The 13511-nt window shown below is 44.0% G+C and overlaps 1 long non-coding RNA gene across 1 annotated transcript; it reads right to left on the reverse strand.

Moving 5' to 3' along the window:
* Positions 1-228: 228 nt before the first annotated feature.
* Positions 229-9664, reverse strand: LOC132813537 (uncharacterized). The gene is made up of 3 exons (XR_009644097.1): positions 9580-9664; positions 5233-5337; positions 229-330 (listed from the first exon to the last, which is right to left on the reverse strand). It is a non-coding gene; the product is annotated as an uncharacterized LOC132813537 (long non-coding RNA).
* Positions 9665-13511: the final 3847 nt, after the last annotated feature.

The following is a 13511-nucleotide window of genomic DNA, read 5'->3' on the forward strand; positions in this document are numbered from 1 at the left end:
TGCCAAAGCAACAAGGTCTGAAATTCACAGCCAAAACCTCACAGGTCTGCTTTCCTCCTTTAAGACATTCCTCAAAACCTACTTCTCTGGCCTTGTCTAAAGTTTCCAATAATATTTTTGTGAAATTATAAGCATGATAATAAAACTACAAACTGTTCCTGATTTGGACATTATCTTCAAATCATCACTGTTGCTGTAATGAATAATCTGTAATGTCTCTTACCCAACCACATTGTGGGAGCACCTTCACCACACAAACTGCAGCTGTACAAGAAAGTCAAACATCACCCTCTCCCCAGGCAACAGGGCTTTGGCATTAATCACTGGGATCTGTGGAAGGAGAAACACAGTTGATGTTTCAGGGAGTGCAAAAACGGATTACAGGGAACGAAAATAACGCAGAATTTATAGTCAGAAACGGAAGGAAAATACACTTGCTCATCGGAAAAAAAGAATTCTTGACTGTCAAAAATTTTCCAGAAAAAAAATTAATAAGCAGCACACGGTCAGGGGCTGGGCGGCAGTGAAAAATTAACGTATAAAAATGTCTGTAAAAGTAATAGTAAAATACACCCATTGTTCGAGACTGAGGAAGCTAGACATTAACAAAGTGGTCATGAGGGAGCCCAGAGATGAAGCAGAACAGTATAAGCTGTTACGATCCCACAGTCATAGAGATGTATAGCGCCGACACAGACTCTTCGGTCTAACTCATCCATGACAACCAGGTATCCGAACCTAATCTATTCCCATTTGCCAGCACTTGGCCCATATCCCTGTAAACGCTTACTCATCATATCATGTGTCTATTTAGACGCCTTTAACAAGTTCTATCTGTACTAGCCTCCACCACTTCCTCTGGCAGCTCATTCCACCCACTGCATGAAAGAGTTGTCCTTTAGCCCCCTTTGAAATTTTATCCGTTCATCCTAAAGCAATGCCTCTACTTCTGGACACCATCACTCCAAGGAAAACACCTTGTTCATTTACTCCATTCATGCCCCTCTTGATAGTATAAACCTCCATAACATCACAGCTCAGCCTATTGCACTCCAGGAAAAACAGCCCAGCCTCCAACCTCAAATCCTCCAACACTAACAACATTCTTGGAAGTCTTTTTTGAAACCTTTCAAGTTTCACAGCACCCTTCTGATAGGAGGCAGGCCAGAACTGCACACAATATTCCAAACGTGGCCTAACGAATGCCCTGTACAGCAACATGACCTCCCACATCCTGTACTCAATGCTCGAACCAATAAAGGAATATAAACTGAACACCTTCACCATCCTATCTGCCTGCAACTTGACTTGCAAGAAACCATGAACCTGCAGTCCAAGGTCTCTTTGTTCCGCAAACGTCTCCAGGGCCTGGCCATTCAGTGTATAAGTCCTGCACTGATTTGCTTTTCCAAAATGCAGCACCTCACATTTATCTAAATTAAACCCCATCTGATCAATATCTCATTGTAATCTGAGGTAACCTTCTTCATTATCCACAATACCTCCAATTTTGTATGACCTGCAAACTCATTTACGATACCAAATCATTTAAATGAATGACAAAACAAATCCAGAAATAAACATCCATTTCTCTGAGTTTGAATGTGCTCTGTAAATCCTGCCCAATGACTCTGTACCACAGAAAGGCTGCACATGCGCCTGGCAGCGCCTTGCCCCCTACAAAGCTGGCAGTTCCGCACGTATCCAGTGAATTCTTGCCCCGAATAAAGATGGTGACGCGTACACATACCTGCAGCCACACTGAGGCAATTCCCCATTTACTGAAAACACGAGACTGGGACGTTACAAAATATGTGTTTTCCGATGCGCACATTGTGTTTGTAAAACCTCTCCGCTCACACAGAACCTCTCTCACCTCCTGCGGTTCCACAGACAGCCTTGATTTTTGCAGGTACCTATTCTCTGCCTGGTTACTCGTTTGTCCTTAGTGTGTTTGTACAATCACTTTGGATTCTCCTTAAACCTATTTCCGAAAGCTATCTCATATCCCCTTTTTGCCCTCCTGGTTTACCTCGAGTATACTCCTACTGCCCGTATACTCCTCTAGGGATTCTCACAAACACAGCTCTCTGTCCCTGCCAAATGCCTCCTTCATTTTACTGACCAGGCCCTCAATTTCTTTCGACAGGCAGCATTCCCTACACCTACCAGCCTTGGCCTTAACAGGAACATACTGTCTATATACTCTCATTCTGGCAGGCCTGTGGAGGCAATAGCAGATGAGGACAGAGAAACAATCACTCCCAGTAAAGAGGCAATGTTGGGAAAGATAACAGCCTCAAGGTAGCTGGGTCTCCTGGCCCTGATGGAATGCATTCGAGGGACTAAAGGAGATGGGGGTGGGCGGGGGGGGGGGTGGGGGGGGGGGGGGGGGGGGGGGGGGGGAGAATAACAAACTCGTGATAATTCACTAAAATTTGTTGGATTCTGGGATGGTTTTGACAGACTGGAAGCTGCAAATTGGTGCCACTATTTTTCAAAAAGGACCTGTTAGCTTAACTTCTGCAGTGGAGAAAATGCTTGAATCTCTCAAGGAAGTAGTGGTGAGATATCTGGGTAGAAATTGTCTCATTTCGCAGACACAGCATGGATTCATGAAAGGCAGGTCACGTTTAATGGATTTACTGGAATTATTTGAGGATACAATGAGCGCGTTGGACAAGGGGGAACCGGTGGATGTGGTGTACCTGGATTTCCAGAAGGTATTCGATACGTTGCCACACAAAAGGCTGCTGTATCAGGTAAAGATGCACAGCATTATGGGTAATTATCATTGATACAGGATCGGTTCACCAACATAATAAATAATGGGGATAAACGGGTGTTTGGATTAGTGTTGACACTACAACTGTTTGCAATTTACACAAATGTTTTGGAATTGAGGAACAAGTGTACGGTGTCAGAGTTCACATTTGATACAAAGATGAGTAAAGCAATGTCTGCAGAGTCCATTGCAAGTCTGCACAGGGATACAGATCAATTAAGTGAGTGGGTAAGGATCTGGCAAATGGAGTTCAATGTTGGGATATGTGAGGTCATCCATTTGGGTCGGACTAACAGCAAACTGGATGATGAAATGGTGAAAACATGCAGCAGGCTGCTGTGCAGAGGGAGCTGGGTGTCCTTGTGTATGAATCACAGGAAGCTGGGTTGCAGGTACAGCAGGTAATTAAGGCAGTGAAGGGAATATTGTCCTTCATTGCCAGAGGGATGGTTATGCTGCAGCTGTACAGGGGGCTGGGGAGGCCACACCTGGAGTACTGTGTACAGATTTGATCCCCTTACATTAGCAAGGATGTACTGGCACTAGAGGGAGTGCAGAGGAGGGTCACTAGTTTGAGTTGGGAGTTGAGAGGGTTGGTGTATGTGGAGAGATTGAGAAAACATGTTCTATACTCATTGTAATTTAGAAGAATGGGACGTTGGATAGGAAACAAATAAAATTATGAGGGGAGGAGATAAGACAGAAGCAGGGAGGCTATTTCCACTGGGGACGGGTCCAACTCCAGAGCCTCAAAATAAGGGGGAGCAGATTTAGGACTGAGATCAGGAGGAGCTTCTTCAGCTAAAGGGTTGTGAATCTGTGGCGTTCCCTGCTGACTGCAGCATTTGAATGCCTTTCAGGCAAAATGTAGATTTGTGAACAGGAAAGGAATTAAGGGTTATGGTGGGAGATCGGGAACGTGGAGCTGAGGCCATGAAAAGATCAGCCCTGATCTTATTGAATGGTAGAGCAGGCTGGAGGGGCCAGGTGAAAGTTCTTGCCTCGTGCCATCAAAATCAGCCTTTGTCCAATTCAGAACCTTAACATGTAGATCTGGTCTATTATTTTCTGTAACTATTTTAAAACTAGTAGAATTATCAGAGAATCCCAACAGTGTGGAAGCAGGTCATTCAGCCCATCACACTGATACTGACCCTGAGAGCCTCCTCACCTCCCCCAGTAACATTGCATTTCCCAGGGCCACCCAACCTACACATCCCTGAACATTATGGACAATTCAGCCTGGATAATCCAACCTATCCTGCACATCTTTGGACTGTGGGAGGAAACCAGAGAACCCAGACAAAATCCATGCAGAATACCCCAATAAGGTGGTCATCCCTTTCTTATTTCCCAGTTCCAACGAAATAACTTCAATGGGCGTACTCCCAGCAATATCTTCCCTAAGCAAAAACATAATGCTATCCTGAATCAAAAATGCTACTCCCCTCCTCTCTTGTCCCCCTTTCTATTCTTCCTATAGCATCTATACCCTGGAACATTAAGCTGCCAGTCCTATCCATCCCTGAGTGATACCTCTGTAGTTGCTATAATATCCCAGTGCCATGTTCAAAACCATACCCTGAGCTCATCTGCCTTCCCTGTCAGGCCTCTTCTATTGAAGTAAATGCAGTGCAACTGCTCAGTCCGACTTCATTCTGTGCCTTGCCCTTGCCTGCCTTGACTATTTGACTTCTGAACTGTACCAGTCTCAGACATACTCTTTCCTCACTATCTTATTGGGTTTACACCCACTCCCTCACTGGTTTAATGCCTCCCGAGTATCACTAATATCTCCCTGTCTGGATGTTAACACCTTCCAATTCAGGTACAATCCATCCTTCTTATGCAGGTCAACTCTACTCCAGAGGAGATCACAATGATCCAAAAAAAATGTGAATCCTTTTCCCCTGCACCAGCTCCTTAGCCACTCATCCAGCATCTCCTCCTCCTCTGTAATATGGACATTTTTCAAGATGTCACCATTTATTTCCCCACATTCTATATCTCCCATGTACTTCTTCACAGTAAACACTGATGCAAAACACTGGTTTCCTATCTCGCCCATCGCCTGCAGCTCCACACAATGGCTGTCTTGCTGATCTTGGAGGGTCTCTATTTTCTCCCTAGTTAGCCTTTTTTTCTTCATGTATTTATAGAAGCCCTTCGGATTATTCTTAAACCTATTCGCCAAAGCTATCTCACGTCCCTTTTTTGCCTCCTGATTTCCCTCTTAATTATACCCCTACTGCCTTTATACTCAATTTTTTTGGATTGGAATAAATGCAAAATATAACAACCTGACAAAACAGACGAGGGCAGGACTTACTCTCAATAAAAGTAGGGCCTGAGTAGTGATATGGGAACAAAGAGACCGAGGGCTTCACGTCTTTGAAGTTTGTGTTACATGTAGACAGGGTGGTTAATAAGGTGCTAAGCACACTTACCTTGATTGTTCAGACCTTGGAGTACAGGAGTTGGGACGTTATGTTGAGGATGTACAAGATGTTGGGGAGGCCTCTTCTGGAATACTCTGTCCAGTTCTGGTTGTGCTGTTATAGGAAGGAGATTATTAAATTGGAGCAGGTTCAGAAGAGATTTACCAGCATGTTGCCATGAATGGAGGGATTGTGTTCTAAGGAGAGGCTGGATAGGCTGGGATTTTTTTCACTGGCGTGCACGAGGTTGAGGCGTGAGCTTATTAGAGGTTTATAAAATTAGAAAGAGTTTAGACAGGGTGAATAGCCGGGGGAGAGGGGGATTCAAAACTCGGGTGCATTCATTTTGAGAAGAAATGAGAAAGATTTGAGAAAATACATGAAGGTTTTAATAAAAAAGATACACGTGTGGAATGAACTTCCAGAGGAAGTGGTAGCTGTGAATACAATTACAATATTGAAAAGACATTCAGATAAGTACATAAATAGGAAATATTTGGATGGATGTGGACCAAGCGGAGGCAGGTACAATTAGTTCAGTTTGGAATTATGGTCGGCATGGACTGGTTGGACCACAGGGCCTGTTTCCTTGCTGTATAACATTATGACTCTAATCCTCACGATCCCTAAATTCCTCCATCCTCAACTCGCCTGATCAATGTCACCTAAACCATCCTCACAACTCTTCCTTATTTATATAATTCCTCACTAGCCACAGAACGCTCCCTATCTCACGTCCTCCAGTTTCTCAAATCTCTGCGATATGTGCCTTTCTTTAGTTCCAACCTTGAGGATGCCCTCATTCACTCCGATTGGTTGGAGGACAAACTCGTACGACCTGGTCCTCCAGTACTGCCCTCTGGCCCTATTGGCCTGCGCTGACATCACTCACCTCACAATGGGCCCCAGATAATTGGTGGGATCCTCCCTCTCTCTGCTCTGGGATGAGCTTCATCATTCACAGTGAATGGGACAGTATCACAGAGCACAGGGGCTGGGGGCTATTCAGCCCATTGGGGCTGTACTCTCTCCCTCTAGAAATGCTGCAAATCTGTCCCAATTCCCTTCCCATTTGCCCATAGCACCCCAAATCTTCCCTTAAAAGGTAAAATTCCAAATCTGTTTATGAATAATTGCTGAGTCTGTCCAGCTGCCGTTCAGACTATTCCAGATGCTCAGAACTTACTGAAGAACATAATGTTCACATATTCACTTATTATTTGCCAATTACCTGAAAATAGTTACTAAAATTGTGACATTGTTAACAATTCCCCTCTCTCTGCAAATTAAATACCTTAGAAACAAATTTGCAGCTGATCAAAATCACTGCTTAACCTTCTCAGCTCCAAGAACAATTATCTGTGCTTCTGCTAGCTCTCCACAAAAGAGGAACACATCTTATTTTCATTTATTAGTGTCATAGAGATGTACAGCACAGAAACAGACCTTTGGTCCAATTTGTCCATGCCAACTAGGAATCCTCAACAACTGGAGCCCCATTTGCCAGCGATTGGTCCGTATCACTTGAAACCCTTCCTATCCATGTACCCAATCAGATGCCTTTCAAATGTTGTAATTGTATCAGCCTCCACTACTTCATCTGGCAGCTCATTCCACACACACACACACACAGCTTGAAAACTTTGCCCCTTAGATCCGTTTTAAATCTTTGCCCTCTCAACTTAAGCCCATGCGATTGTTTTGAACCCACCTAACCTGGGGGGAAAAGACCCTGGCTGTTCACCGTATCCATGCCCCTCATGATTTTATAAATCCCCATGAAGTCACCTCTCAGTCTTTGACTCTCCAGGGAAATTAACCCTGGCCTATTCAGCCTCTCCCTGTAGCCCAAATCCTCCAATCCTAGCAAAGTCTTTGTAAATCTTGTCTGAACTCTTTCAAGATTCACAACATCCTTCCCAGAACAGGGGATTTCGAACTTAAAACATAATTCCTGAAATGGCTTAATCAATGTCCTGTCCAGCCACAATTTGACATCCCAGCTTCTGTACTCAATGCATTGACCAATAAATATAAGCATACCAAACCCCACCTTCACTAGCCTGCCTATCTATGACTGTACTTTCAAGAACAATGAACCTGCACTCCATGGTCTCTATGTTCAGCAACATTCCCAAGGACTTTACCATTAAGTGTATAAGTCCTGCCCTGATTTGCCTTTCCAAAATCCAACAGCTTACATTTGTCTAAATTGAACCCAGTCTGCCATTCCTCGCCCCAATGGCCCATCTGGTCAAGATCCTGTTGTATTCTGAACTAACCTTCTTCATTGTCCACTACACCTCCAATTTTGGTGTCTTCTGTAAACCTACTGACCATATCTCATATTCACATCCAAGTCAATTATTTAAGGACCCAATATCCATTCCTGCAACACGCTGCTGCTCACAGGCCTCCAGTCCACAAATCAACCCTCTGCCTCCTACCTTCAAGCCAGTTTTGTATCCAAATGGCTAGTTCTCCCAACATTTCATGTTATCTAACCTTGCTAACCAGTCTGCTTTGTGGAACATCGTTCAGTGTCCATATAGACAACATTCACAATCTGCCTTCATCAATCATCTTTGTCACATCTTCAAAAAAAAACTCAATCAAGTTAGAGAGAGAATTTCCCACACACAAAGCCATGCTATCTATCCCTAACCATTCCTCGTCTTTCCAAATACATGTAAATCCTGTCCCTCAGAATCCATTCCAACAACTTGCCTGCCACTGACTTCAGGCTCACTGTTCTCTTGTTCCCTGGCCTTTCCTTACCACCTTTTTAAATAATGGCACATGTCTTCCAGCACCTCACCTGTCACCAATGACAATATAAACATCTCAGGGAGGGGCACTGCTATCACATTCCTAGCTTTCCACAAATGTCTGGGATACACCTTAACAGGTCCCAGGGATTTATCCACCTCGATATGATTCAACACATCCAGTACTACCTCCTCTGTAATATGGTCAGGAGCCGGGCAGCAGTGGACAATTCATTTACTGAAAGGTCTGTGAACATAATAGTAAAATACTAAACAGAGCAAAAATACACTCAGAGACTGAGGAAGCTAGATAGTGAACAAGTGGACATCAAGGTGCTCAGAGGCGAATCGGAGCAGTTTTATGATCCCACAGTCAGAGATGTCTAGCACCGAAACAGTCTCTTCAGTACAACCCATCTATGCCAACCAAATATTCGAACCTAATCTATTCCCATTTGCCAGCACTTGGCCGGCATCCCTCTGAACCCTTCCTATTCAACTGCCTTTGAAATGTTACAATTTTTGTTGCCCTTTAGGTCCCTGTTGAATTTTCCCCTCTCACCCTTAACCTATATCCTCTAGTTCTGGGCTCCACCACCCCAGGGTAAACACCTTGTCTATTTACGCTATCCATGCCCCTCACGATTATATAAATCTCTTCAAAATTACACCTCAGCCTATGACACTCCAGGGAAAATGGCCCCAGTCCCTATCATGCCTCTCCCTGCAACTCAAATCCTCCAACCCTGGCAACATCCTTGAAAATCAATTCTCAAACCTTTCAAGTTTCAGTGCCTCCTTCTGATAATAGGGAGACCAGAATTGCACACAATATTCCAAAAGTGGCCTAACCAATGTCCTGTCCAGCTCCTGTACTCAACGCTCTGACCAACAAAGGGAAGCATACCAAATGTCTTCTTCACTGTCTTATCGACCTGTGACTCTACTTTCAAGGAACTGTGAACCTGCATTCCAAGGTCTCTTTGTTCAGCAAGACTCTCCAAGACCTTACAATTCAGTGTGTGAGTCCTGCTCGGATTTGCTTTTCTAAAATGCAGCACCTCACATTTATCTAAATTAAACCCTATCTGCCACTCCCCAGCCCATTGGCCCATCTGATCAATATCCCATTGTATTCTGAGACAACCTTTATCACTGACCACAATACCAACAATTTTGGTGTCACCAGCAATCTTACTAACGGTACCGCCTCTATTCACATCCAAATCATTTAAACGAATGACGAAACAAATGCAGAGAAAAAAAATCCATTTCCCTGGGTGTGAATGTGCTCTGTGTAAATCCTGCCCCATGACTCTCTATCAGGGAGAGCTGCACATACTCCCCTCTGAACTTTGCCCCCTACAAAGATGGCGGCTGCACGTGTCCAGTGAATCGTTGCCCCGAATAAAGATGGCGGCACTGACTCGAGTCAATCGCGAAATGAGGCATTTTCCGGTTTACTGCAAAAACGAGACTGTAAATTTCAAATTAGTCTTTTCCGATGTGCACCAAATGTTCGCAAAACCTCTCAGCCTAGACCGTCACCGTTTCCCTCCCGTTTCCTGCTGTTTATTTCTTTCCTTACCGACAGCTCTCCGCCCGCACAGCCGCGCTGTCCGCGAGGATGATCACGTGGTATAATCAAGTCCCGCCTCTCATTCACTCTGATTGGTCGGAGGGCCAACCGCCCCGCAGGTCCTCCAGCCCCGCCCCTGTACTTCCATTGGTCCACCGCTGACATCAATCATCCTGTGACCATTGTTGGCTGGAGCATGCGCACTGCTTCCTGGCTTTTGTTGCTCTGCATAAGTTACAAGCATGAGGGACAAAGTTAAAAACACACAACCACCTGATGCAGCAGCAGCAGCGCTAGTGCTTCCAAATAAACCTGTTGGACTATAACCTGGTGTTCTGTGAATTTTAATTTTGTCCATCCCAATCCAACACCAGCACCTCCAAGTCACGAGTGAGGGAGGAATGTATAACATAAGAACTAGGAACAGGAGAAGGCAATCCTGCCCTTTGAGCTTGCTCTGCCATTCAATAAGATCATGGCTGATCACTTCGTGGACACAGAACCATTTACCCAAGTTCTCACCGTATTCTTTAATTAATTATTTCTGTTTTGAAAAAAAGCTACCTTAGCTTAAAAACGTTTACTGAACTAGCATCAACTACTTCCCTGGGCAATGAATTCCATTGAGGTTAAGAAGTTCCTTCTCAATTCAGTCCTAAATTTGCTGCCTCTAATCTTGAGGTGATGCCATCTTGTCCTAGATTCACCTGCCAGTGGAAACATCCTCTCTACTTCTATTTTATCCATTTCATTCATTATTTTATATGTTTCCATTCTTCTGAATTCCAATGAATATAATCCCAATCTACTCCGTCTCTGTTAAGCCAACCCCCTCAACTCTGGAATCAACCTAGTTAATCTCCTCTGCACACCCTCTCGTGCCAGTACATCCTTTCTCAACTAAGGAGATAACAACTACATGGAGTACTCCAGGTGTGGCCTCACCAGCACCCAATACAGCTGGAACATAACATCTGCTTTTAAGCACAATCCCTTCAGCATAGAAGGACAAAATTGCATTTGCCTTCAGAATTGATTGTTATACCTGGTGACCAACCTCATGCAGTAGGATACTCAGGTGCCTCTGCTTAGCAAAAATGCAACTTTTTAAAATTCAATTAATAATCTCTTTTTAATGTTACTCCAACCAAACAGTATGACATTACAGTTATGAACATTATATTCCATATGACCGACCATTGCCCACTCACTCAATGTATCTATGTTCCTCTGCAAAGTTCCACAGTCCTGCGCACACTTTGAACTGCTACTCATCATCGTGTCATAAGCAAACTTTAACACCCTAAATGTGGTCCCCAACTCCAAATCATCTGTATCAATTCTAAATAATCGCAGTCCCAACACTGATCCCTGAGGCACACAACTAGTCACTGATTGCCAGCCAGGATAATATGCATTTATCCCCACACTTTGCTTCCTGTTAGTCAACCAATCTTCTATCCATGCTAATACTATACCCCTAATGCCATATACCTTTATATTATGCAACAGCCTCTTGCACAGCACCTTTTTGAAGGCCTTTTGGAAATCCAGGTACACTGCATCCACTGGGTCCACATTGTCCAACTTGCTTGAAATGTCTTCATAGAATTCCAAAAGATTTTTCAAGCATGACCTGCCCTTCATGAACCCATGCTGTATCTGTCCAATGGGACAATTTCTATCAAGTCCCTGCTATTTCTTCCTTGATAATAGATCAAAGCATCATTCCCACTATAGAGAAGAAGCTGTCTGGGGTATAATTACCCATCTTTTGTCGACCTCCTTTTTAAAACAGTGGCGTCACTTTTGCTGCTTTCCAAACTGCTGAGACTGCCATGAAGTCCAGTGAATTTTGGAAAATTACTGTCAGTGCATTTGCTATTTCTCCTGGGATACATTCTGTCAGGGAAAAGAGAATTTTCTATTATTAGCTCAATTACCTCCAACAGTCCAAAACTAGGTGTTCTGTAATAATGATAGCTTCCATATCCTCACCTACCTTTGTGTCTTTGTTAATTACTGGCAAGATATTAGTATCCCCCACTGTGATGTCCCGGAACTAAATGCTCCTTCTCTTTTTCCAAAAGACCAACGTTTACTTTTGCCACTCTTTTCTCATTATTTATGTTTATAGAAACATTTGCTATCTGTCTTTATAGTCTGTGCTAGTTTATTTTTCTCATGTTCGAGCTTACATTTCTTTGTAACTCTTCTGTGGCTTTCTGTTGACCTTTAAAGTTTTCCCAGTTCTAGTTTCATGCTGGTTTTGGCCACTTTGTATGCCTTTCAATTTGATCACTTTCCTTAGATACCCATCGCAGAGAACACCTTTTCTTACAGTCCTTCCATTTCACTGGAATATACCTTTGCTGAGGACTTTGGAAAATGTCTTTGAAAATCTTCCACTGCTCATCAACTGTCCCACCATAAAATCTTTGTTTCCAGTCTACGTTATCAAGGTTCTCCCTCATTCTATTGTAGTTCCTCATGTCCAAGCACAGGACCCAGGTATTATATTTTATCTTCACACTCTCCATATGTATTAAATTCAACCATACAGTGATCACTTCTTCCGAGAGGATCCCTAACTCTGAGGTCACTAATTATTCCTGTCTCATTGCAGAGGGTCAGATCTTGGATAGCTTGCTCCCTTGTAGATCCATTTCATACTGTTCAAGTAAAATATCACAGATACACTTAATGAACTCCTCATAGCTACCCTGACTAAGCTGGTTTGACCAAAATACATGTACATTAAAATCACCCATGATAATAACCGTACCATTTTTACAGGCATTAGTTATTTCTTTGTTTATTGCCCATCCCAATATGATGTTATTATTTGGTGGCCTATACACTGCGCCTATCAGTGACTTTCTTGGTAGAATTTTGAATGCATCATTCCTGTTTCTCCTAATGTATGGCAAAAACAACAACTACTCGTATTGTATGGAATCTTTCACAATGGCAAATCTCCTAAGGTACTTCATGGATGATCAAAACATTGATTAAGCAGAATGATTTCCAAAAAAATCTTAAAGGAGGATAGAATAGGTTAGGGAGACGATTTGACAGACTTCTGCCCTTGACACTTCCAATTGTGGAGTGATGCAGATGGGGCAGGTTGGAAAGGGAACATGCAAAGGGGAAATGGAGGAGTGCAGGCAGTGTATAAGGTCTTAAGGACAGAGGAGGTTCCAGACTGAGTCTGTCTGTGATAGAGAGTATGGCTGCCTCATGGAGTTTGAAGCTCTGCAATGGGTGCATGCAAGTCATGTTAGTCGAGGATAGTATAACGGTGGCTGAGATAGCTTTTCATGAGGACTTGTCTCCTGAGGTAGTGTGGGCTGAGGTTAGAAACAGAAGGGGAGAGGTCACACTGCTTGGAGTTTTTTTATAGGCCTCCACAGAGTTCTAGGGAAGTGGAAGAGAGGATTAGCAAAATTATTCTGGGGAAGAGCAAAAGTACCAGGGTGGTCATTGTCTATAAACCTCAGGCACATGCGCAGTTTGGTTCCTATGTAGAGCATGCGCAGTGTCACATTGATCAGGACAGGGAGAGAGACATGGAGCTGCTTTCTCCGGCAGCGGCTGCGATCGGCTTCAGAGAGCGGCGCTCAGAGCCGGGGTGTGGGAGCCTCGCTGGGAGAAAGGAGCGGAGAGAATTCACAAGTCCCCGATACAGGTTAAAAAAAAACCAAAAAAGCCCCTCCAGGCCCGGGGAAGGAGGTGGCGGTCTCTGATCAGGGAAGCGGCTCAGGGTCACGGCCGCCATTTGTTTGAGGGAAGAGGGAACGCCGCCATCTTGAGAAGGTCAAGGTGCAGGAGGGCGGGGCTCTCGGGGTCTGTAGAACAGTCAGAGGAAAGGGAAGCCCCATTGTTACTGATGAATTCCATGAACACAGCGTCACTGGGCGGTCCCGCAGGAATCTCCTCTC

The sequence above is a fragment of the Hemiscyllium ocellatum genome, unplaced genomic scaffold (assembly GCF_020745735.1).
Source record: "Hemiscyllium ocellatum isolate sHemOce1 unplaced genomic scaffold, sHemOce1.pat.X.cur. scaffold_3776_pat_ctg1, whole genome shotgun sequence".
Classification (NCBI taxonomy): Eukaryota; Metazoa; Chordata; class Chondrichthyes; order Orectolobiformes; family Hemiscylliidae; genus Hemiscyllium; species Hemiscyllium ocellatum.